The sequence below is a fragment of the Gymnogyps californianus genome, chromosome 4 (genome assembly GCF_018139145.2).
Source record: "Gymnogyps californianus isolate 813 chromosome 4, ASM1813914v2, whole genome shotgun sequence".
NCBI lineage: Eukaryota > Metazoa > Chordata > Aves > Accipitriformes > Cathartidae > Gymnogyps > Gymnogyps californianus.
The window spans coordinates 52644767-52667609 of record NC_059474.1 but is presented as its reverse complement, the minus strand read 5'-3'; the positions used below and the strand labels follow the sequence as shown (position 1 = coordinate 52667609).

Below are 22843 nucleotides of genomic sequence, written 5' to 3'. Positions count from 1 at the left end.
GATCTACTTCATTCTAACTAACTCTTCCATGGTGAGTTGATCATGAATAAGAAAGTAAAACTCTTGCCTTCTCTTGGACAACACCTAACCTCCAGAATTCATATTTTTAGTCAACTCTTTGAGGTGGCTACTTCATTTTTAGCTCTGCTGTCACATTTTCACCTACACAGACATCAGGAAGATATATTTCTTTCTCTTATGCTTAAATTAGTTCTTGGTTTCAGGAACCCTAACTGCACAACACTTCTGCTCCCCTAAACTAAAGCAATCCATCTCCATCATAATCCTGTCATTCTTGGAAACATTGCTTCCTATTCACAGTGCAAAAATCACTCTTTTGACCTGAAGATCTGAGTTAGTAGTCACTTCTTTCAGCATCCCTTTCTCCTTTTTAGCATGGAGCATAGCATTCTCAATGCACACAGATTAATACTGAATTAATTCAGGTGCAGACTGGAAAGGTCTACAAGGTAGAGGAGGAAAGAGTAGACACGGCTTTAATAAAAAAGGTAGAAGGCAGAGGGCGGCCTTATTAACTATGGATGACTATATTTCTAAATTTTTTTGGTCTCTTTCCACACAGTGACATCTAGTCCTAAAGCTACAGATTGTTTTGTGATTACATTTGCATGAAAAAATGCAAAGCTAAATGAGGTTGCACTTGTTTTTTCCCCGGTCAGCTGACGCATCTCTAGTTTTCAGCACCTTGTAGTCTTCACATGAAGACTACTCGCTATGCAGTGCAGGCTCTACTTAGCAGCCAGACTTTCACACATCCACTATCCCCTATAAGCCCAGGAATGGAATGAGTCATTTCATTGGGCTTATATTACTTGATTGCTTCACAGTTTCCTAATGATCAGCAGACTGAAAGGATAACCCAAATATTGTGAGAGGAATAGCAATGACATTGTGTTTTATGAGACTGTTCAGAAGTGCCTCTGAGGTACATAGCTCAACAGCCCCTAAATCTTTGACATTAGCTATACTGTCTGCTACTCTCTTAACAATAATAATAATAATGGGGGAATAATATCTTTTAACCCTTTTTTTCAATCAATTGAATTAACCAATTATCTATAGCTGTATTTGAGATAGATATTACTGGCCTCACTGTTTTTCCCTGGAATTTGGGGCCAGAATGCATTAATAGAGATGAAGCACAATTTTATCCCGCTTTACTGAAGTAAAAGATAAGAATCTAATCTATTACCTGATAAAGGGATTATTTCCTAAACAGGTATCCTACACATATACATATACTTAGCCTTTCTGAGCTCTTCTGAGTAGTACACATCATCTGTGCAGATTACATTTTTGTCTATCCCTTAGCCAGCATGACTTGGCTAAAGGCATATTTCAAACAATAAAAAGATTTTGTTTTATATATACATATATTTGATTTATATAGACATGTATACACATATACAGAGGTAGACATGCTCTCACACACACATATTCCTTCTGCCACGAAGTAGAAAATGTGCTTAGAAAGCAAAGCAAAAACTACAATTAAATATGCAATTTTATTAAGTCCTCTCTTTGCTTTGTTCTTAGGTTTTTTAATTCATTCTTAGGAAAAAAGTCACACCATTTCCATTGATGCTTAACCTAATGTGTTCCTATCATAGAATACAGGAAGTTTTTTCACATTAAAGAAAATCACCCTCAGAGCAGAGACACCAAGAAAAAAAAACCACAAACCAACCAAAATTAGATTCAGGCAGATGTCTAGAATCAGCTCTGAGATCACTGAAATCAGGACTCTGCAGCATGTGTTACTGAATTGCAGACCTGCACTGCAACAAGTGCAATATATATATTCCAGGATACTGTCTCTGCTTTTTAGTTGTCACTATACTACTACAAACAGTCTATGAAGTGTACCTATATTGTATCTGTATTCACAGACTCAATTATATTTGATATGTTGACAAATCTTCAGTGCTTATTCAGGGAACTATTAGCCACCAATTTACCATCTAACTTTCCTTTTTTTAAAAATAAGAAGGAAATAATAGGTTAAGGAAATAAACTGTTCTTGGCAATGTTATTGAACATTGCCACTGCAAATTAATGAGATCTAAGCAAGGTGCAACACTTATGTTTCATCTAATGGGAAAAGAAAAACCCATAGCAATAACAAAAACCAAATTAGTCTAGTTGTGTAAAAGCTTTGGTGACAGGTACAAGCGCTGCACCAAAACATCTACTTTGAAATTTGTGAGGTTTTTCCTTCCTTTCTGTTTTTTGTTGGAGAATCAGAGAATTAGGTTAACAAGTGAACTAAAACCCAGCCACTAAAGAAAAGCTAGGCGTGTGCAGTGAGGCAGAGCCATCTCTACATCCCCTGTGTAGAATTAGCATATATTCATTTAATGCACATCAACTACTTGGTCACTTCTTTCCACTTTCTATAGGCAGGCAAGTGCCTTTAATTCATCTGCTTAAGATTGTCTCAAACTGGCAGAACCTTCATTACTGAAAATAAACTGCCAATCATGACATGGCTCACTGGTTTTTTCCTGTGCTGAGATTAAGGTAAGGAGAAACTTCCTGGATCCATTATCATACTGGATACCTAAACTTAACTCAATCTTGAGGTTCTATAGTCAAAATAGGTTAATAAAAATATTGATCATCTTCATTTTCACAGTTTTGTGACTGTGTTCTTGACAAGGCTAAATACAACACTAAGAAAGCCTGACACTTCCCACAGTGGAAGCCTGATAAGAAGAGTATTGTACTAGATATCTAGAAAAAAGAATTCTTCATTACCTTCCCAGATTGCTTTCACAGCTTTGGGAGGTCTGGAGACCATTAAAACATTTGGTAAGATTTAGCAGTTCTCCAGTATTGATGCTTGCCCAACTGTGGCACAAAGCTGAAACTCCTTCTTACCAAAAAGTACCGGGGCAACCAGTCTTCAGCTCACTTTGTTTTGCTTCCCTTCTTGCCTCTTCCAGCTGCTTTGACATCAGAGAGGCAAGTCTGTTCAAACCCATCCCAGGTTTGGAAGACATCTGTTAGAAATATGTATTTCAATTGTTCTTCCACCTCAGAAACCTGAATGGACAAACCAGGGCATGAGAGCCAACAGCAGCATATCTGCACACTTAGACAGACAACTTCCATTTGAAATCCCACCATGTCTGTAGAGCCTGGCCAGAGGACTGAAAGCAGTTCTCACACTTTCATTCACTTCCAGCAGAAGTTCTGGGACACAATAGGCTACTTACAGCTAGCTTAAAAGTATCTTCTATGAAATGGCTTCAATAAATGTGACTAAAACCATACCTTTAGATACACTCATGGTAAATATACTAACATTTAAGGAAAAACAGCATTCTCCTCCCTCTGGTTCTAAGAACTGAGAGAACTACTGACACTAGGAATCCTTTACATGCAAATGACACAAGGAATTACTGCTAAAAAAACCTGAAAGCATTGATTCAAGTACAATATTGATGTTTAAGAACCTTTAAACTGTTCTTCTTACAGTCGGAGCTTTTCAACTCATGTGTCAAGTTCTCTCATTGCCAAGATGGCAAGCTGTTTTGCTGCTGTTGCTCTTCTAGATCATCAACAGAAAGACTGAGATTTAAGTTCCCTTAGGCTTAAACACACAAGTTGCTCTTTCAGCTGGCTGCCAGATCTCTCCTGCTCAACCACATTTATAACAAATGTTCCTCCCCCAGGTGGGTGATGTGCAAAGGAAATCCAATCAGAGCTTCCTACTTGGAATTACCATTACTAAACATAATCGTTATACAGTCAATTTTACACCAAAAGGTATACCAATACCTTTCTGAGATTCCAAATAACTCCAAGGAGAGCTGAATATACAGAATCTCACTTTCCACTGCTTGTGAAGTCCTCTGTCCTCACGTGGAATGATCTGCAGTCCCTTTGCACACATACACCATAATAGAAAATCAGCCCAAGTCCTTTCTGAACCACTACTGCTTCCTTAGCCATGTCTCCAAGACTGAGCTGCTTCTAGGTTTTTCCCTACAAAGGGCTTTCGTGCTTCCTTGCTCTAGATCTCAGCTTTCACTGCAATGCACCTCTATTAGCCCTGCCCAGCATCCGTAAGTAGCTAAGCATAGCAGTATCAATGAATAATATAGGAATTATGCTGCCAGCAACATTTCCTTCAAAGGAGAGAAAAAACATGAACGTAAAACGGTAGGGATCAATCCTTTCAGTTCCTTATCCTTAAGTATGAAGCCAAGAACAAAAACTAAGCTTCTTACCAGCACTTCCATGTGTCATTTATGCTACAGGGCTACTATGGCTAAAGAGCCCAGCAGCATAAAAATAAGTCTAGTAAACTTGCTTTCCTGTCTGCTTGTATTATTTATAATAATTGCCAGGGGATGGGATGTTAGCAAGTTCTTTTCCAGTTTGTCCATGAGCCCTGCCAGTTGATAACAGTGATAAAGTTGAGAGTGTTGGAGGAATTACATTGACTTTAAAACTGCTTTGAGATCTTCATACTTTGATGAAAGATATACAAGAGGAGCCAGTAGTTACATAAGGCACAGATTAAAAAATTGTGTTTAGTATTTTTACCTTGGCAATAAAGGTGTTTGGATCAATCCACAATGGTACAAAGCTTTCAGAATAATTTAACTCCTTCTGAAAGTGTTCTACAAAATAGCACACTGAGACCAAATTCAGGAGCAGAAAGACAGATGAAGTCACTATCAGAATTCATTTTCTTTATCGAAGCAAAGTGATTTTAGGTGGCCTATAGCACATACAAAGTAATATAAAAAAAAAAAATGCAGAAACTTCATGCAGCAGGATCTCGGCAGGCCTCAGAAATGATAGTCTATAACTCACAATTAAATAATTCCAACCAGTCTGGGATGAAAAAAGAGCTGATTTCCTGTCAGAGAACAAAAATACTCTCACTTATCCTTGATTATTTTTTTCCCCAATGGAAAATATTTTTTATTATTATTATCGGTCATTTTTAAAAAGTTTACTATCATACTTGTAGTACTTGACAAAACAGCACCACATGAAGTGCTCTTAGAACCAGTCTTTATTTTGGGGGGTGTCCTCTAATAGAGAATTGACTGCACAGGGCCCACACCATGAAAAGGTGAACAAGAAACAAATGGAAGAGGAATGCGAGGAATGCAGCCTCTCTAATAACAGATACATCTGTTTTGAGGTACTCCCCCAACTGGCTGCAGCTCACCTTTACCCCTATTCTTTTTTCTGTTTATTTCCATGGCACAGACCAGTTGTAAATGAATGAAGATAAATAAAATAGGCTTCAACATCATAACTTCTCTTCTATTTTCACAGTTATATCTTAAAACATGTATCATCATACGTTCTCAGATTCTATCCTGTACATATCCTGTTGTGTATTTTATAAGGACACTTCAGTAAATCAGGATCCCCTCCCATAGGATTGTTCTGTGGCTATCGTTATACAAGAATATTGATAACAACAGATTCTGATGATGCTCTAGAAGGTGGGTATGTAAGGAGAAAAAAAAAAAAAAGGAAAAAAAAAAAAGGACACACAGGCCAGAATTTGAAGTTACCCTTTGCAAGAGAAATGGCTAGTGGGGGGGGGGAGGGGGGGCGGAATCAGAATTCTGACTTTACATTTATTTTCTAGGGTCATTTAGACCAAGTTAGTATCAAGGGTGAACTGTATTAACATAAACAGTAACAGTTCCTGCCACAGACTAGGGTCAAAAACCAGGATAATCAAAGCATAATCAAACTTAGAGAAAGCCGAGAAGTTTAAAATCCCAAATCCACTTCAGTCTCTGCTAAGCTTTTCTGAGAAATCAAAAAATGTAAGTCATAGGCGATCCTTGCTTCTGCAGCAAAACCAGCACACAGAATAGGAATAGCCAGGTAGGGAGGAGGAAGACAAAATTACTCACATGCTGCTTTTATTTATTCCTCAGAGAGCACTGCAGCCGCAGGGAATCCTGAGTAGATGTTCACTTCCAGAATTAATCTTACATAGAAAGAACAAACATGAAACTCTCCACTCTCTGTTTTGCTGCTAACATGCATCCTTTACATATCTCGCTGCATGCGGCCATCATTCTTTTAAGTACTTGACAAACCACTAAGCACAATACCTTATCCTTCACTGAAAACAGCTCAATAAAAAACTGACAACGGTTGGCTTGTAAGTATAGTCATCAAATTAACAAAATGCCTTTTTGTTTAGGAAATCCATCATTTAAGGGGAGGCAAGCAGGCAAGCATAACCATACACAGCCACCTAATTGGAACAATTACGTATTTGTATGAGTGACTCATTTCTATTCATACTTAAGTGCACATTGTATAGATGGAGTAATCCATTGATACTCAAGCTTTGTGTGTTAACATCATGCATCCTCTTCAACTAGATTAGAATTTAAGTCAGTGAATCATAAGCAATACAGGTAACTGGTAAAGGAGGAAGACTATTCATGTGGCTAGTTATAACGACTCCCTGTCCTTCACGGGAAGGGTTCCCATCAACAACAGTAAACTTTATCACAATAACCAGTCTACCTCCAAAAAAAAAACCCCAACCCAACCACAAACCCCAGGTAAACTAATAATACAAGGGCTAGCATGGTGGAGCATGTGAGAGTAAAACCTTTATATTCTTACCAGGCCTCACTGTCAGCATACTATCTATCTTTACATCACAATTGCTCTTTTTTTTTTTTTTGGTTCCCCTCCTTTAAGATCTGACTTCTTCCTGCTATAGACTGTTATCTTTTGTGTGAGCAGATTTGAATCTAGTATATTTTACTATACACTATTAGAAACTAGAAACCAGTGATGATATCTCTGTAAAACTCAAAATACTCTTTTGTTTAAAGAGTGTATTTCTAGAAAACACTAGATCTGTCACATTTTACTTCTGAGTAGTGCTACTATACTAGTAGTTCAATAGATTTCTGCGAGATCATTGCCTAGGTGTCAGACACTAGCTAGAATCAAGCCCTATATTATTATTCTGAAGTTTGTTTCTGTCCAAAACACCCATCTTGCATGAGATGATTAGGACTGATCCTATTTATACAAGGGGACCCGGACAGATTATACTTATATTCTCTATGGTTAAACATAGAGCCCATAGCAGAACTGTAGACAGAACAAGTTGTATGACCCTGAATCCACAGGATAAACAGGATAAAACCTGTAGGACTAAAAGAAATGAAAAAAGAGAGGAAAAAAAGAACATACAGGGGAGATACTGTTCCTTATTATCTTAACTATTTCTAATTTCCTACTTGAAGTTATAAAGCTGTGCTTGCACTGTGGCTTAACTCAAGTGGCGTACCAGGAAGGATATCCAGCACAAATAAAGGACTGAAAAAAGCTCAAAGAACCAAAAGCCTAATATTGTGTACCATAACAGAAGAATAATTTTCAACCTAATTTAAAATAGCAGTAAGACTCATTATGGAAGTAGATGCCTGAGACTATGTCGAGCTCCAACAACTATTGGTACCACAAACTAAGGCAAATGTGAAACTGCCCAGAGACCTAAAGCATAAGGTATATGTAAAAGCGAGCGAGCGAGAAAGGAATCTCAGAAGAGAAGGAAAACAAAATGAAGAAGCAACAGAAAAAAATAGGAAAAAGTCTAGGAAGAGACTGTTGGTGTATTTTAAGACAAATGCTTCCTGAAAAATGCTGGGTGATGTCAGCAAAGAAGTTCCCTCTTATTTGATTGCACTAGTGCATGGAGAAATTGGACTTAATACATCCTTTGTACGTAACTAGGATTGCATCAGATATACCTGCTTTCATCAACAATTTCTCCTCACTGAAACAATCCACAGATACTGTGACCAGGCCTTCTTTTTTTTAATGTACATTGAAAACAATCATGTGAGGGGATACAGTCTCCCTTTGTTAGGCTGCACTGATGCTGAGGCCCTTAATTCTTGCTTTGGTACTAGAAATAAATAATCAGAGGAGACAGGAAAAGTCTTATATGCTAGGATGGGGCATTTTTGTCCATGTAAAAAACAGCATCTTAAAGGTGTCCTTTGTACTAAAAGGACGTCTTTATACTCCGTTTCAGACACCCCAGAAGTTCAGTTGCCTTCTCTCAGAATTGTAACACGGTGAAATAATGAAAGCTTCAATTTGTATGGCCATTATGTCTGGTACTGGAAGTAGAATTTTCCAGTTATTTTCCAAGTTATGTTCGGTTATATTTCCAGTTCTAGAAAAGTTAAATTTCAGTTATCTACTGAAAAAGCTTATTCTTTCAGCCCAATATTGTGAAGAGCTTCTGACAGAAGGCATGACAATGCGTTTTAGGATTTACTGTGTAATATAAAAAATATATCAGATACATGAAATGATTGTTGCTGGACAGCTTTTATCCAAAACCAGCTTAATGTTACCTCAGGAAACTCAGCTGGTAGGAACTACCCCATCAGCTTGTCAGCTAAATCCACTTTCATAATTGCAGTCTGAGGATTGCTATCAAGACTGATGCAAACCTAAGACACAATGACCCTGTAGTCGTGCATGATCAAGCATCCCTTTTTTCCCCCCCCTTACAGTGGGATATAGCTTTAGTGAAGAAGTCAATGACATCATAAGCATTGTTGTCAGACGCAAGACTACAAAAACTGGCCCTAAAATGGAAAGAGGAGATTTAGACAGAGGTGACCAAATACAACTCGGGTGGTGTAGCGTGCAGCAGTGTGTGAACCTGCAAGTCCATTAGGCCCATCACTTCCTCTGGTCCCACAAAGCTATAAGGAGGGGTTTTAGAAGTGGCTGCAGTTTCCGCTGAAGTTTCTATATTTCAAATTAAGGTGTTAAATCTTCCTCAAATAGATTGAGCTTAAAAAAAAAAAAGAAGAAAAAAATCCACACACACGCCCATGTATTTACAATCAATGTCTCACCAGGCACAGAGCACATGCAGGTGTGCATGTGAATGTGCACTTGTATTATCCATGTGTGAATTCTACCTAGGTGAGTTTAGGCTCTAAGTATCTTTCAGAAAAAAGAACAGAAGAAACTACATGCACATTTGAGGGTGGGGAGGAAATGTTTGCTCACCTTTGCATACAAACTTTTCATAGGTCTCTTACTTTCAGGTTCTCGTTTATGGGATTTACCCAAAATGGAAAGTTCCAGAAGAAAATATAAGACTTAGTGTATTGGGTTTGCGTGGCAAGGTTTTGGTAGCAGGGGGGGCTACAGGGGTGGCTTCTGTGAGAAGCTGCTAGAAGCTTCCCCTATGTCTGATAGAGCCAATGCCAGCCAGCTCCAAGACAGACCCACCGCTGGCCAAGGCCGGGCCCATCAGCGACAGTGGTAGCGCCTCTGGGATAGCATATTTAAGAAGGAGAAAAGTTACTGCGCAGCAGCAATTGCAGCCAGAGAGAGAGGAGTGAGAATATGTGAGAGAAACAACTCTGCAGACACCAAGGTCAGTGAAGAAGGAGGGGGAGGAGGTGCTCCAGGCGCTGGAGCAGAGAGAGATCCCCCTGCAGCCTGTGGTGAAGACCATGGTGAGGCAGGCTGTCCCCCTGCAGCCCATGGAGGTTAATGGTGGAGCAGATATCCACCTGCAGCCTGTGGAGGACCCCATGCCGGAGCAGGCGGATGCCTGAAGGATGCTGTGACCCCGTGGGAAGCCCGCGCTGGAGCAGGCCCCTGGCAGGACCTGTGGACCCGTGGAGAGAGGAGCCCATGCTGGAGCAGGTTTGCTGGCAGGACTTGTGACCCTGTGGGGGACCCACGCTGGAGCAGTCTGTTCCTGAAGGACTGCACCCCATGGAAGGGACCCATGCTGGAGCAGTTTGTGAAGAACTGCAGCCCGTGGGAAGGACTCACGTTGGAGAAGTTTGTGGAGGACTCTCTCCTGTGGGAGTGACCCCACGGTGGAGCAGGGGAAGAGTGCAAGGAGTCCTCCCCCTGAGGAGGAAGGAGCAGCAGAGACAACGTGTGATGAACTGACCCAAACCCCATTCCCTGTCCCCCTGCGCCGCTTGTGGGGAGGAGGTAGAGAAAATCGGGAGTGAAGTTAAGCCTGGGAAGAAGGGAGGGATGAGGGGAAGGTGTTTTTAAGATTTGATTTTATTTCTCATTATCCTGCTCTGATTTGATTGGTAATAAATTAAGCTAATTTCCCCAAGTCGAGTCTGTTTTGCCCATGATGGGAATTGCTGAGTGATCTCCCTGTCCTTATCTCAACCCATGAGCCTTTTGTTATATTTCCTCTCTGCCTGTCTAGCTGAAGAGAGGAGTGACAGAGCGGCTTTGGTGGGCACCTGGCGTCCAGCCAGGGTCAACCCACCACACTTAGTATTGCCTCAAAATGTTCCTCTGTCTCCTGGTTTCAACTCTAGTCAAAAGCAAACTTTTTTTATTATCGATCTTAAAAAATAATTATAAAAATCCTGATGTTTTACACACATCTAGCTTGTGTTTTTCTCTTCAATATTTAACTTACCTATTTTTCTATAAGTAGCCCCAGTACTATTTTCTCAAGGAAAAAAAAAAAGACATTGTGATTGACCAAGACCTTGTCACTTTAGGAAGCAAAAATGTCTCCATGCACTTGTTTTTCCCTTAACATACTAGAGCCATGACTTCCACGATACACCTTTAATCTAATACACATAGACGTTTCTTTCTGAAATGACACTTGATATCAGGCTGAATTTTTTCATTTACAAAGACAACAACGGTAATTTCATAATCCTTAGAACATAGTAGTTCACTTTGTATTCTGCAAGGATTTTTCTTTTGATTTTATTGTAGCTCATCTTGCTTTTTAAGTCCCCATAATCTCCTCAGAACTGCAAACTATTAGCATGTTTTTCAAATTTCAAGTTCTGCCCAAACTCCATTAAAATTATCACCTTTTTATTTCAGATCTTGGCATCTTATCTTTTTAACCTCTACCTGGCTCTTTATTATCATTGTTCATCTTTTCAGCATGAAAAGATCCCTTCCCACAACACTTTCTCAAAGAACCCTACATTTTTTGCTGTGCAGCTGAGTTAATTCAACAGCAACAATGTATTTTAATTTCACCTGGATTACAATTCATTATTTCATTGGTTACATTTATAATTTGAGATACTTTTTAAAAATAACAGAAATAACTGAATATACCGGAGTAACAGAGAGTAAGAAGCCCAGGAGTCTTTAAAAGTTTATATTTAAATTCCTATTTAAAAGCAAAAAACTATGGCATCTTCCATTGAAGAACTGTTGTCAGTCACCACAGTTTCATTGGTATTCATTTTGGGTCATGAAAGGCAAGGATTGCAGACAGGAGAAGGGGAATATGGTTTGCGTGCAAAGGCAAACTGCTTTCCTGCAAGGTTAAACAAAGATAATTTTAGAAACCATTCCCAGTAATGTATTTATGCAGGTTTTACTGACTTAAGTGAAAACTTTAAACCAAAAAATGCTACAATCTTTGAAAGACCGGGGGGGGGGGGGGGCGGGGGGAAGGTCTTGGGCATTGTTACTTTCAGCTAAAGAAAGAGGAATTCTCTCTATCCACATATAAATGAAGGAGCCAACAGCTTAAACATGCAATATGAGAGCTTTTTATAAAATTAGTCTTTTTAAAATAGCATTTTGTTATGGTCCACTTATTAATACAGACCAGATCATAAATACCAGTTCTTTTATTGTCGTGGTTTAACCCCAGCCGGCAGCTAAGCACCACGCAGCCGCTCGCTCACTCCCCCCCCCACCCCTAGGATGGGGGAGAGAATCAGGAAAAAAACCTCGTGAGTTGAGATAAAGACAGTTTAATAGGACAGAAAGGAATGAAAAACAATGATAATGATAATAATAATATGACAATAGTAATACTAAAAGAATTAAACTATACAAAGCAAGTGGTGCACAATGCAATTGCTCACCACTCATTGACCGATGCCCAGTTACTTCCCAAGCCGCGATCCGCCCCTCCCAGTTAACTCCCCCCAGTTTATATACTGGGCATGATGTCATATGGTATGGAATAGCTCTTTGGCCAGTTTGGGTCAGCTGTCCTGATGGTGTCCCCTCCCAGCTTCTTGTGCCCCTCCAGCCTTCTTGCTGGCTGGGCACAAGAAGCTGAAAAATCCTTGACTTAGTATAAACACTACTTAGCAACAACTAAAAACATCAGTGTGTTATCAACATTCTTTTCCTACTAAATCCAAAACACAGCACTATACCAGCTACTAGGAAGAAAATTAACTCTGTCCTAGCCGAAACCAGGACATTTATACATTTAGATATAGAATTCATCCAACAAAAACCATGCTATCTCTCCTCTCCCCCCCCACACACTTTCTTTCAATTCTGTTGAGGTCTTACAAACCCCAAAAGGCTGCAAACCTAGACAGGTGTTAGATAATATAAGAGACAATCCACACCAAGTCAATTTTCCTTTTTCTTTCTCAATATTGCCAAATTCTGATTCCTAGTCATCTATAATCCATTTACATCCCTATATAAATGTCATAGATATTGCCATGGAATGCAAGTTCCAAACCACTTTTTCCATCCTGGACTGGCATTTTGACAAACCACCAGATTTCCATCACGCTGCTGCTGTTGTCTTCTAAACTGTTATTTCTACTGAGAAAAAGGACTAGGACTGTCACCGAACCTAACTATATACGCACATATATATATATATATTCCTGGAATGTGTCTTCAGCAATGATAATGAGAATCATATCACTTCTAGGTACGTCAGCCATTTTTAAAATGTAGATAATATGCAACACTTAAACTGCCTCTTACTGATGCTGCAAGTATAATGATAAACATCACTGATATCCTCAGATGAAAGGCGGTACACACACACACACAAGCCAGTATCCCTGGAATCACAGCTGGAAAAATGCATTTACAAATACGTTTGCTAAAATATTTTAATAATACGTATATTATCATATGCATTCCTAGTAATCTTGGGTACCAGAAACTTATGATTGGAAAAGTCTGTTCTGCAGCTTCCACTGACTACATCAGTAGTCAAGTAGAGTAAGAAGCTCCATTTCAATGCAGGAGAATGTGGTATTGCACTTCTCTTGGCAAAAATGATGCAGAAATCAGCTGGCAGACCACAAGGATCTGCATGGCACTTTATGCTGCCCTCGGGTTCACAACATCCCTCTTAACGTTACCTTATTCCGTGAAGAAGCAAACATCAGTGTTCAAAGCCAAGACTCTAGCACTCTAAATTTTTATGCAGTATTTCACCAGCTGCTTTTTCAATGACTTTTTTTTTTAGCAGTACCTTCAAAAGTGGTTAGACAAACCACAGCTTGGGGTCATCAGCTTTCTCCACATTCACATAACATTAATTTTAGATAACTCAAGTTTTCACCAAAAAAAATATTGTGTGATAAAGTGTTTTATTTCATTTAACTAGTTATAAAATTTTGATGTGAAAAAGTGCAAATCAAACACTTCTGTAAAAACTAAATCAAGGATTTTATTATCCAAAAGGAAGAAGCAGAGACTTCTACATCTTAGTATTCTCACATTCAGACCTGTATTTCAAAAACAACTCAGTAATTCATTATCACATACACATAGTATTCAAATAATCTTCGTAAGAAACAAAATATGAGCCTATACTTTCCGCAGTGAGACTGAGAAGTCCATCATTAAAAGAAGAAATCCTCCCTCATGATTTTGTAAATAAACACTGCAGTAATATACCAGCTTTATACACCACTTAGTTTAACAACATTTTACAATAAACTCATCACACCAGAATGCTGGATGTCTCAATGTAGCCACAGAATACTGAGCTAAGTAAGTAACAATCAAACCTTACTAAAGCTATTTTTTTTATTTAAGAAACAAAAAAAAAAAAACGCCCAAAAACCCCAAAACCAAAAACATCAAAACTTGAAGGCCTGGATTTTTCTTTCTTTTAAAAAATACATTCATAATAATTGTGACTCTCTTCCGTTACCCTGCTCCAACCTGCAGTCCAAACACTACATCAAAGCCTTGAATAAATGAAGGCTGTAGCCAAGAAGAATCATTTTCCATGTTGTGTTCATCCTTTCTGCTATTTAGGAATGAGACACAGTCCTACTGTTTCCATAACATGACTCTGTGATATTAATAGATACAAAGAATCAAGGACAGAAAGCCAGCCTCTGACATGAATTTGCTCCAGTTAACCAAAGTGTCATAGACACTTACATAATTTGGAAGAACTTTTGATGGTTTAATCCTTCTATTTTAATGAAGCTTTACCCTTGAGATGTTACTTAAAATCTGATTTGGCATTGGACCAAAAAGTACTCTGCTAATGCAGAAGAACAAGAAGTTCCATATACTGTAGTAGAAATTTCCTTGATACATTTTCCTTACATAAATTTGACATAGATTTATAGTGTTGACACTCTGCAGAGAATGAAAGTAAATGTATTTTTCATTTTCTTTGTCTTTTTTAAAAGGAATGAATCATCCCATTTTCACTGGATGCAAAGGGGGAATGGGTAAACAGGTCATGCCATTAAAAACTCATCAAAAAGGTATCTTGAATGGTATATAATCACTCATTTAAGGCTCTTTCAAAAAAGGAACAGACTGCATATCTAGATTTTCTAAGAGGACCAGCATTCTTCAAGAGTTGTGATGGTGTGTGTGTGAATGAATGGGTCTTCCCTCTTGCAGGCAGATGTCTGCCTACTAGAAGTTGGATGCTGCTGCCATATTTTCAGTTTGCCAACAGCAGATAATTCTATTTCTTGTTGATGGTGTTTCATTTCTTTAAGCCCCAGAGTTGGGGGCTTTCTATACAATTTCTTTTTTGGAAAAGATGGAGGTTAACGGAAGCCAAGCTTCTCATTCACACACCGATTTGCATTTGAGAGAAACATGAACCAAGAGATCATCCCGATGGGTTAAAAAAAATCTAATTAAAAAAGCAATTATTCAAGACTGCACATTTGGAAAGGTAGCGTGTGTTAGTTTTGCAGCCATATGTGCATCCAGAAAATCATAGGTGTTACCATAAAATCATTTGCAAAACCTTTAAAATTGGGATAGGCCAATAATCACAGTGGCAGACTGGTCCCTTTATTTATTTTAGGGTGAACTCCTATTCCTACCCATCAGTGGAAAGACTAAAGCAAGAATCCAACAGTAGATTTGTTAGAAAGCTGGCTTTCATAGAATATCCCAACATTTCAGTTTTTCTTTGTTTTGACTCCAACAAAAGTAAAAATTTCCCATGAAATTCTATTTTGAAAATATTTTTATTTTTTGACTACTGAAATGTGAATGTAAACTTAGTATTGTTGAATCATTCAATTCAGATTAAAATGTTGTATTTCAGTAAGTAAAACTGCTGTCCCTTCTGCATATTTACAATTCATTTCATTCTAACATTTTTACTAGAACATTTTTATTTTATTTTAGTCTGGATATTGTACAGTTACTGGCAGTAAAATATGAAATGTTTTATCAAAGGAAACTATCCTTTTTCTCTAAATACAGCTTCTCAACTCATTTGGATTTTTTTTTTTTGCTATTGAAAATTGTCAAAGTTACATTCACACAAATCATGTAATTTTTTAGATGAAGTATCTCTGAAAAGAAACTATTCTGTTTGAAAGTCTGAATAAGTTCTAGGTGTGAGGCGCCTGCTATGAAAACAACATGGAAACTTTTACCCTGCCATTGCTACAGCCACCCAGTGCCAAAGATTAGAACAGCAGCATCACCCTGTAGACTTCCAAGCATAACAATGGCCTTCACTGGAGAGAAAAAGCAACCTAGCAGATGAAGAGTGCACAGGTTCAGATCAAAAGTAACTAGAGGGGGAAAAGAATATAAAGAAAGAGGGCAATAAACACATGCCTGAAAAACCTACATTGTAGGCATCTCAGACTTCCTTAAATTACTTAGAAAATTTATTGAATGCTGATTCTTCAGATAAAAACCTTAAGCTTCTGTTGTTCCTATTTAAAGTATGATGCATTTAAGTTTTTAAAGTAAGGATTTAAAGCATTTTATTAAAAAGTCTACATGTCTCTACACTATTTTTTATTTTCTGACAGAGGGAAGAAAATATCATTCTAATGGCCTTGCAAGCTGCACTTTTAAAGTGAAAGAAGGACATGTATTTAAGCGGTGATCATAAATTTATGTCTCAAACATATAATATCTTTTTGTGTTACTGGGAGAGAACATCTTTGCCTCCATACAGTATGTACTAATTTGTAACTCCCAACCATAAAATAATGAGGTGGCAGAACAGAAGCAGCAGAAAAGACTGGTAAATTGGACTGTATGTTTAACTCCAGTCTCAGACTACACACAGAATAGGTGGAAAGAGACCTGTATTGTTCCCTTCTGGTTCATTCAATCAGCTTCCTTTATAGGTTAGTTTTATTATTTTTCACAGCTGCAAAAGTTCAAATATCCTAAGAGCAAAAGAATGTGAGATTCCTTGGAGGTTTTTAAGTGGAATTTTGAGATGAGCGATCCCCAGAAAAAATTCCAATGCTCCACCCCAAAGGTGATCCACCAAAGCAAAAAGATGGATTAGAGCTGTTGGCTAAAAGAGAAGAAAATTTTCTAATATACTCAAAACATTCACAAGTGGTCAGGTTTCTATTCAGTGCCGTTTAGCTAGAAGGGAAGAAAAAAAGATTTTGACTAAGATAGCTAGGTATAACTGAAAAAATAATGTTTTTAATTATTTATTAAAAAATATTCATAGTGTGAAAAGAGGAAATACTGACATTCTCATTCAGTTGCAATTTGGAAATCAGCCCACCTTTATGAAATTGCCCGTGAAAAATTTCGAACAATTTTATTTGCTCTATTCCACCCTACTTCTTGAAGAATAAGCTGAAAGCTATTACAAGCTACTGTTTCTAGACACATTTAACATATCAGTAAGATGCTAGTTTTATAGAAACATCAGTAATACTGTGGTCTGCTCTATGAAGTAACTATGTTGAGCTAACCTAGGCTAAGCAATGAATCCATTAGCCTTCTTTGATTTTCTACTGCCAGAATGGGAAAAGCAGTCACCCAACAATAACTAAGTCACAAAATATTGTTCGTTCCTAATCGGAGCACTTTTTTAAAAAAATTTTTTATTATTATTGAAAAAAAAACCCACACACAAAAAAATCCCAAAACTAACTGCAAACACTGACAAATTCCCACCACGGGGTCAACACCACCATCTCAAGCTGTTTGCTAAGCTTCAGAGACAGATGGTTGAAGAGGTTGTAAGAATGACTTCAGGGATACTCACTGCTAAGAGATTCTCTCTTTTAGGAAAGAATATCCATTACTGCTGTTATTGTGCCAATAACATTTATATTAAAAACACAACAATGGAAAGAAGCAAGGTCACTCCTCTGAATCACTAAACTCCCAAATGACCCCTATATAATTTTCATGACTGAACTACTATGATTACTTACTTGCTGTTAAACAGAAATCTGCAAAGTGACAATAAGAATGAACAAATATGAGTTCTGTTAATGCAACTTTGTACCATGCACCACCATTAAGCATTCCCTTTGTACCATGCACCACTCCCTTCTATGGTATTTTCTTTTAACATACATGCATGTACGACATGCACTTGCACATATTGCATGCATATCTACATAGTCACTTTTTTAAAAGATGAACTTTGTATTTATACATAAACAAAACATGGAAAGCTTTCTATATGAATAAGCAATGTTAACATGCTTGCTTTGAAGAGAGGTTAGACAATACGAAAATCAGGTATAAATGTACCTGGTACATACAAATAAAAGTAATTTTCACTATTGGCAATGTTTGTAGTGCTTATCTCTGAAATACTGAAGTGTACCAGACATGTCAATGTAAAGCAACTCTTAGTCAGGGAAGCGTTGCTTCAACTCAAATTTCAGTCTCATTCAGACTAGAGACTTGCTCTTTTGTAAGTTTATACTACAATGCCAAATGTGCAAACATTAACTAGTAATAGTGAACTAAACTGAAATCTTAAACCTAGTTTCACCCATGGAAAATGCCTCACAGAATTCAGGTGGACAAGGTTGTCAGATTTTAAATTTAGACTCCATGGCTGCTCTGGGAATTGCACGAGGAGCCAGTGCCACATAATGTTTGGCCCTTTCTTCTGACAGTCCATCTAGAAAAACTACAAGAATCCTTCTCTCTGTAATTTGCCAGGTGACTTCAAATTTCTCACTGCATGAAAACTGTGGGCATTTTAAAGTGATGCCAGGACCACACAGTGATTTAAGAAAAAGCTATAAACAGTTAATCTATTCCCAGGGAAAACTGAAATAAGATGGCTACTAATTAATGAATTATAACTGGAATTTATAGATATTTTAAACAATTTAAGACTTTTGAAGACAATAGCAGATTGTAGATCCAAACAACCTACAGCAATCTCTCAGGTATCTTTTTCATTACAACTAATATTACAGTACTCAACAAAAGATTTTCAAGTGTGTAATAGCTTCTAGTCTCTCTTCAAAATTTTGCTTGTTTCAGTTGTAAGCTGTGACAAAAATATCATGGCAACATACTTGCAAATAAGCATTAAGTTAAGGACAAATGAGTACTGAAGACAATTTTCTAAATTGTCAGTTTCACTTATGTGGACTTACACTATTCTATTTCACTCCTTCCAGTTATTTCATTTCTTCTGCATTACAAACTGGTCTACAGAAGTATAATTGGAATGTAATTTTTCTCTTTTTTTAAAGTTATTGTTATTCTCCACATACTTACAAGTTGTCTGTCTGCATTAATAACAGGGTAAATACCTCACATCTTTAATGCACAAGATGAAGAGATCTAAAGCATCTCTTCATTGCTGATACAACATTGAGTTCAGCCTTTTATGAGTTAAAAGGCTTCTTTTAAGCGGGGTGTTTCTAACACAGCCCTGTTGACTTCGGGCTATCTATGTTAGTCACCATGTGTCACATGACACCGCCAAGATACAAGAGTTCCTCTCTATGCATGGGTGTTCTCAACCTTTGCTTTCCTACTTCTCCCCTGCTTCCTGCTACATCCAAGTTTCAAACACAACCCACAAGTTTCCCTTTTTTAATCTACATTAGGAAATCCTTCAGCAGCAAATGATAATTAAAAAGAAAAAAATCAGCCTCAATTAAAATATCTTAAAATATTATTTCAGTTCAAAATTCTTTTTTCCCCCCAAGAGAAATATTTAGCATGAATACTACAAGATTCTCCTGTCACCTTCAGGCCCTGCAACAGGCGAAAAGGTACCATCCTTCATCACAGGACCCGTCAAGATCGCTTTTCCTCCCTTTTCAAATACTTTCAGTATGTAGCATAATGCCCTCCAAAGGGCTCAGAGTGGAGAGGACTGGGTAAATTAGAGAAGCAGTATGAATAACACAGTCAGTCAAATATTTTAAACTATGAATATGGAGGGCTGCACCTAAGACCCACTGGCATCCCCAACCAAAAGCCCTACACAAATTCCATGAGTTTCTACAGCTGCCTGTGCACACCCTGATCGTCACTCCACAGAAGCAGAAAAACCTGTTCCAGAGTAGCAAGTCTGCAAGCCAGCGACCCCTTTCATGTTAAACTGGTAATAATCCAGCTTAAAAGCCTTGTGGCATCATACACAGAGACAGTGTGATTCATATATTAAGGTCTTAATAAAGTCCTTGGAGATCAAAATGAACACCCTATTCCTATATGCAATCCTGTTGACTAGCTACTACACTAGGAAGTAATACTTCTAATTTGGCATACCACAATTTCTGTACAGGTAAAATTCCAGACTAATATAAGGAATTATTAGGAAATAAACTATTCAAGTTCCAGAAAGAATAAATGACAAAACTCTGCCTTCTCATCTAATAAAAATATACTGCTTTGGTACATGACCTTTTTTTCTTTTCTTTCACTCCAGGTCTATTTTTTCCTCTCCTGATGAGCTTCAGTAGACCATTTGGAAAATCAGTTTCCTTTGAAATATCAATAGCTGTAAAATGATAATAATTTTATTGGGGAAGGGATCCAATTTTATAGGACATACCAGTTAAAAAAAACAAACAAAAACCAACCCACCCCACACCCAAAAAAATCCCACAACCAAGCCTGGGAAGTTGTAGAGAAAGGCAAAATATACCAAATTGCATTTTGTTGACACTGACCATCACTTTCGCTGATAAAAAATGAAAACTACAAGGTTTTCAAGTGCCCCTGAGGAAACTTATTTCACAGTTACTATAATTTGCCATCTGTAGTTTCCTTCTTTAATGAAGTCTTCAGAATAGACCTCATTGCAGATGAGTAGGAACTGTTAACTCTTCACTGTGGGGGCTTTGACAACTTGTGCAAGCTCTTCTAAATTAGAATTTTTTGCATACTAAAATGCAGGTTTATACTTTCCTATATGAATCATTACACACTTTGTTTGTTAGCCTGTTAGTCAGGAAGAACATACCAGTTGCACTTTAGAAGCTGCAGATTTTATTACTATCTAATGATACATTCAAACAGTCTGCTACAGCTGAGTACCCAGAACTTCACATTCAGGTATGCTATAATAATATAGGCATGACTGATGCTTCATATATTCTATTCTTCACATTATTAGATGGGATAAATTTAAAGAAATATGGAAAAGATTCTCTTAACTTAAAACTATTACAGGTTGCTTCTGTATTTTGGCAGTCAAGATTAAAGTCATCACCTAATGCTTTATTGAATTACAGAAAAAAATATACTATTGAAATAGCTCAAAGACCATTTGACAAGTAGCATATATTACAAAAATTAATTACCTGCAATTATTTTAAAGCCTTATTTGCTTTCTAAACAAGCATCTGCATCAACATGATGTTGAGCTGAGATACACGTTCATTGCTTTATTGTCACCTCAACCTTTCATTCTCCATCTGTCTCATTCATCTCTTTCAGTCTGTTATGACCTATACAAGGAGTTCTTTCAGGAATATCCTTTAGCTAACACAGCAAACTAAAATGAATAATAATGCATACAAGCAAAATATGAACAGGTAATATTGAAAATGATGTGGTTTAATATGTTTGTTATTTAACTGTTCGAGTCATGGTCACTTCCCTTTATTTTCACAATTATGATCATCGGCACATTTGTGACAACCCTCATTTTGTACCTGTGTCTCATTTACCTATAGTGTCTTCCTTATCTGCAGACTTAACAGTCTGTTAAATCCACAGGTTATACAAAGTCATAAAATAACATGTAAGTTGAAAACCTGCTTCCTACACAAAAGCATTGATTTGCTATATAGTCAGCATGCCTCCAAGACATAAATTAAAGGAAGAAAAGAGATAAGCAGCTAAATCATTGAATACTCCACTTTCCACGCATCAGTTCCTCTTTCCAATCTCACCCATATCTTTTTCACTCCCCCACCCCCATCTATATATTTCAACTCTTACCTCCTCCTGCAGTGGTGATCATGCCTTATGAAGGCCTAGACTGAAGTCTGGACAGCTGTGTATATATTTATGGCCCAAGGTAAAGCTATATACCGGCTGTTTAGGAGGAAGAGTGGTCTGTCAGACTATCATAATGGAGGCTGAGAATAGGAACATAAACATGGAGTAAGATGGGAAATGGAAAAATTCATCAAGTTGCACTATCTCAGTGTGTAAGATATCCAATCATAGCCACACAGCTAATAAAATTTAAGTGGAAATACACAAAGAATCACAGATATTAAAAAAAAAAAAATATGGCTAACCCTAGAAAGCAGTAGCCCTGTATTAAAAACACAACCATTTTCTTCCTTTCATGAAAGCTGTACATTTATGCAAACAGAAGATATCCTCCAACCGCTTTATATTTAAAATTGCTGTAATATAATCTAATAGCCAGTCAAATATGAACCATAAAATACTCAATAAGTAAATAGTTCCATTGCAATTTTTAAGCACTTGCATTTAATAATACTGTTTTCTTGATTTATAATCAAGATAGTGAGATGTACTTTCACTGTTATCAGTACTATACCAATGGAAATGTAATTTACCAAAACAATTTAAATATATCATCCAGCTTCAGAATACAGTCTTGTAAAATATAATGTCAGAAGCAACCTTTTTTCTGTGCCATTTCTTTGGATACACTATATATAATGAGATCATTTATAAAGTTCTAGTTTTACAGCCACTTTTCATACCAGTATTTTCATTTACTTTAGTAAGTAAACCTGAACTTTCAGCAAGATGTTACCTTTTTGACACCATATGCTTGAATTTCAATTAATGCCATGTGAATAAGAACATACTTATTTTCCTCTTTTTCCTCTTGCCAGCTACAATGAGAGAACACTAAAGAATGTAAGGCAGCATAGTATGTGAAGCTTTATCCAAATTTCAGTTTCAGAATATTGAATTTGATTGCCCAATTCCCAATAATTTTCAACTTCCAGAAGTTACAACCACTGAGTTTCAATATACACATGCTGTCCTAAAAGCATGGAGGTCAGATGACTGAACTCCATAGAAAATTCTGGTTAAGTGCCAAAGTTATTCTCTTGCATGGAAATAACACTAACCCAGTAAAAGACGAAGGAAATTTTATTTTACAGTAAGCCAGAAAAGGAGACTTCTTTCTGTTTTTTTTACTGGACTCAGACACTGAACATGTTATCCTCAGGATTCCAGAACTAAAACACAAGCAAAATGAAATATACCTTGAATACAGAAAGTATTAGACTTTGAGAAAATAATGTCTTCTTAGTCAGTCTTCCTCACAGAACCTAACACAGTCTCTGCATGAGGGAAGAGTGGGGACAATTGCACAGCTTGCACAATTGCAACCATGTCA

General features: G+C 37.4%; 1 protein-coding gene across 2 annotated transcripts in view; it reads right to left on the bottom strand.

Moving 5' to 3' along the window:
* GRID2 (glutamate ionotropic receptor delta type subunit 2) overlaps positions 1–22843 on the bottom strand; it is a 743870-nt gene that overhangs the window by 643736 nt on the left and 77291 nt on the right. The gene's annotated exons all lie outside the window — the stretch shown is intronic.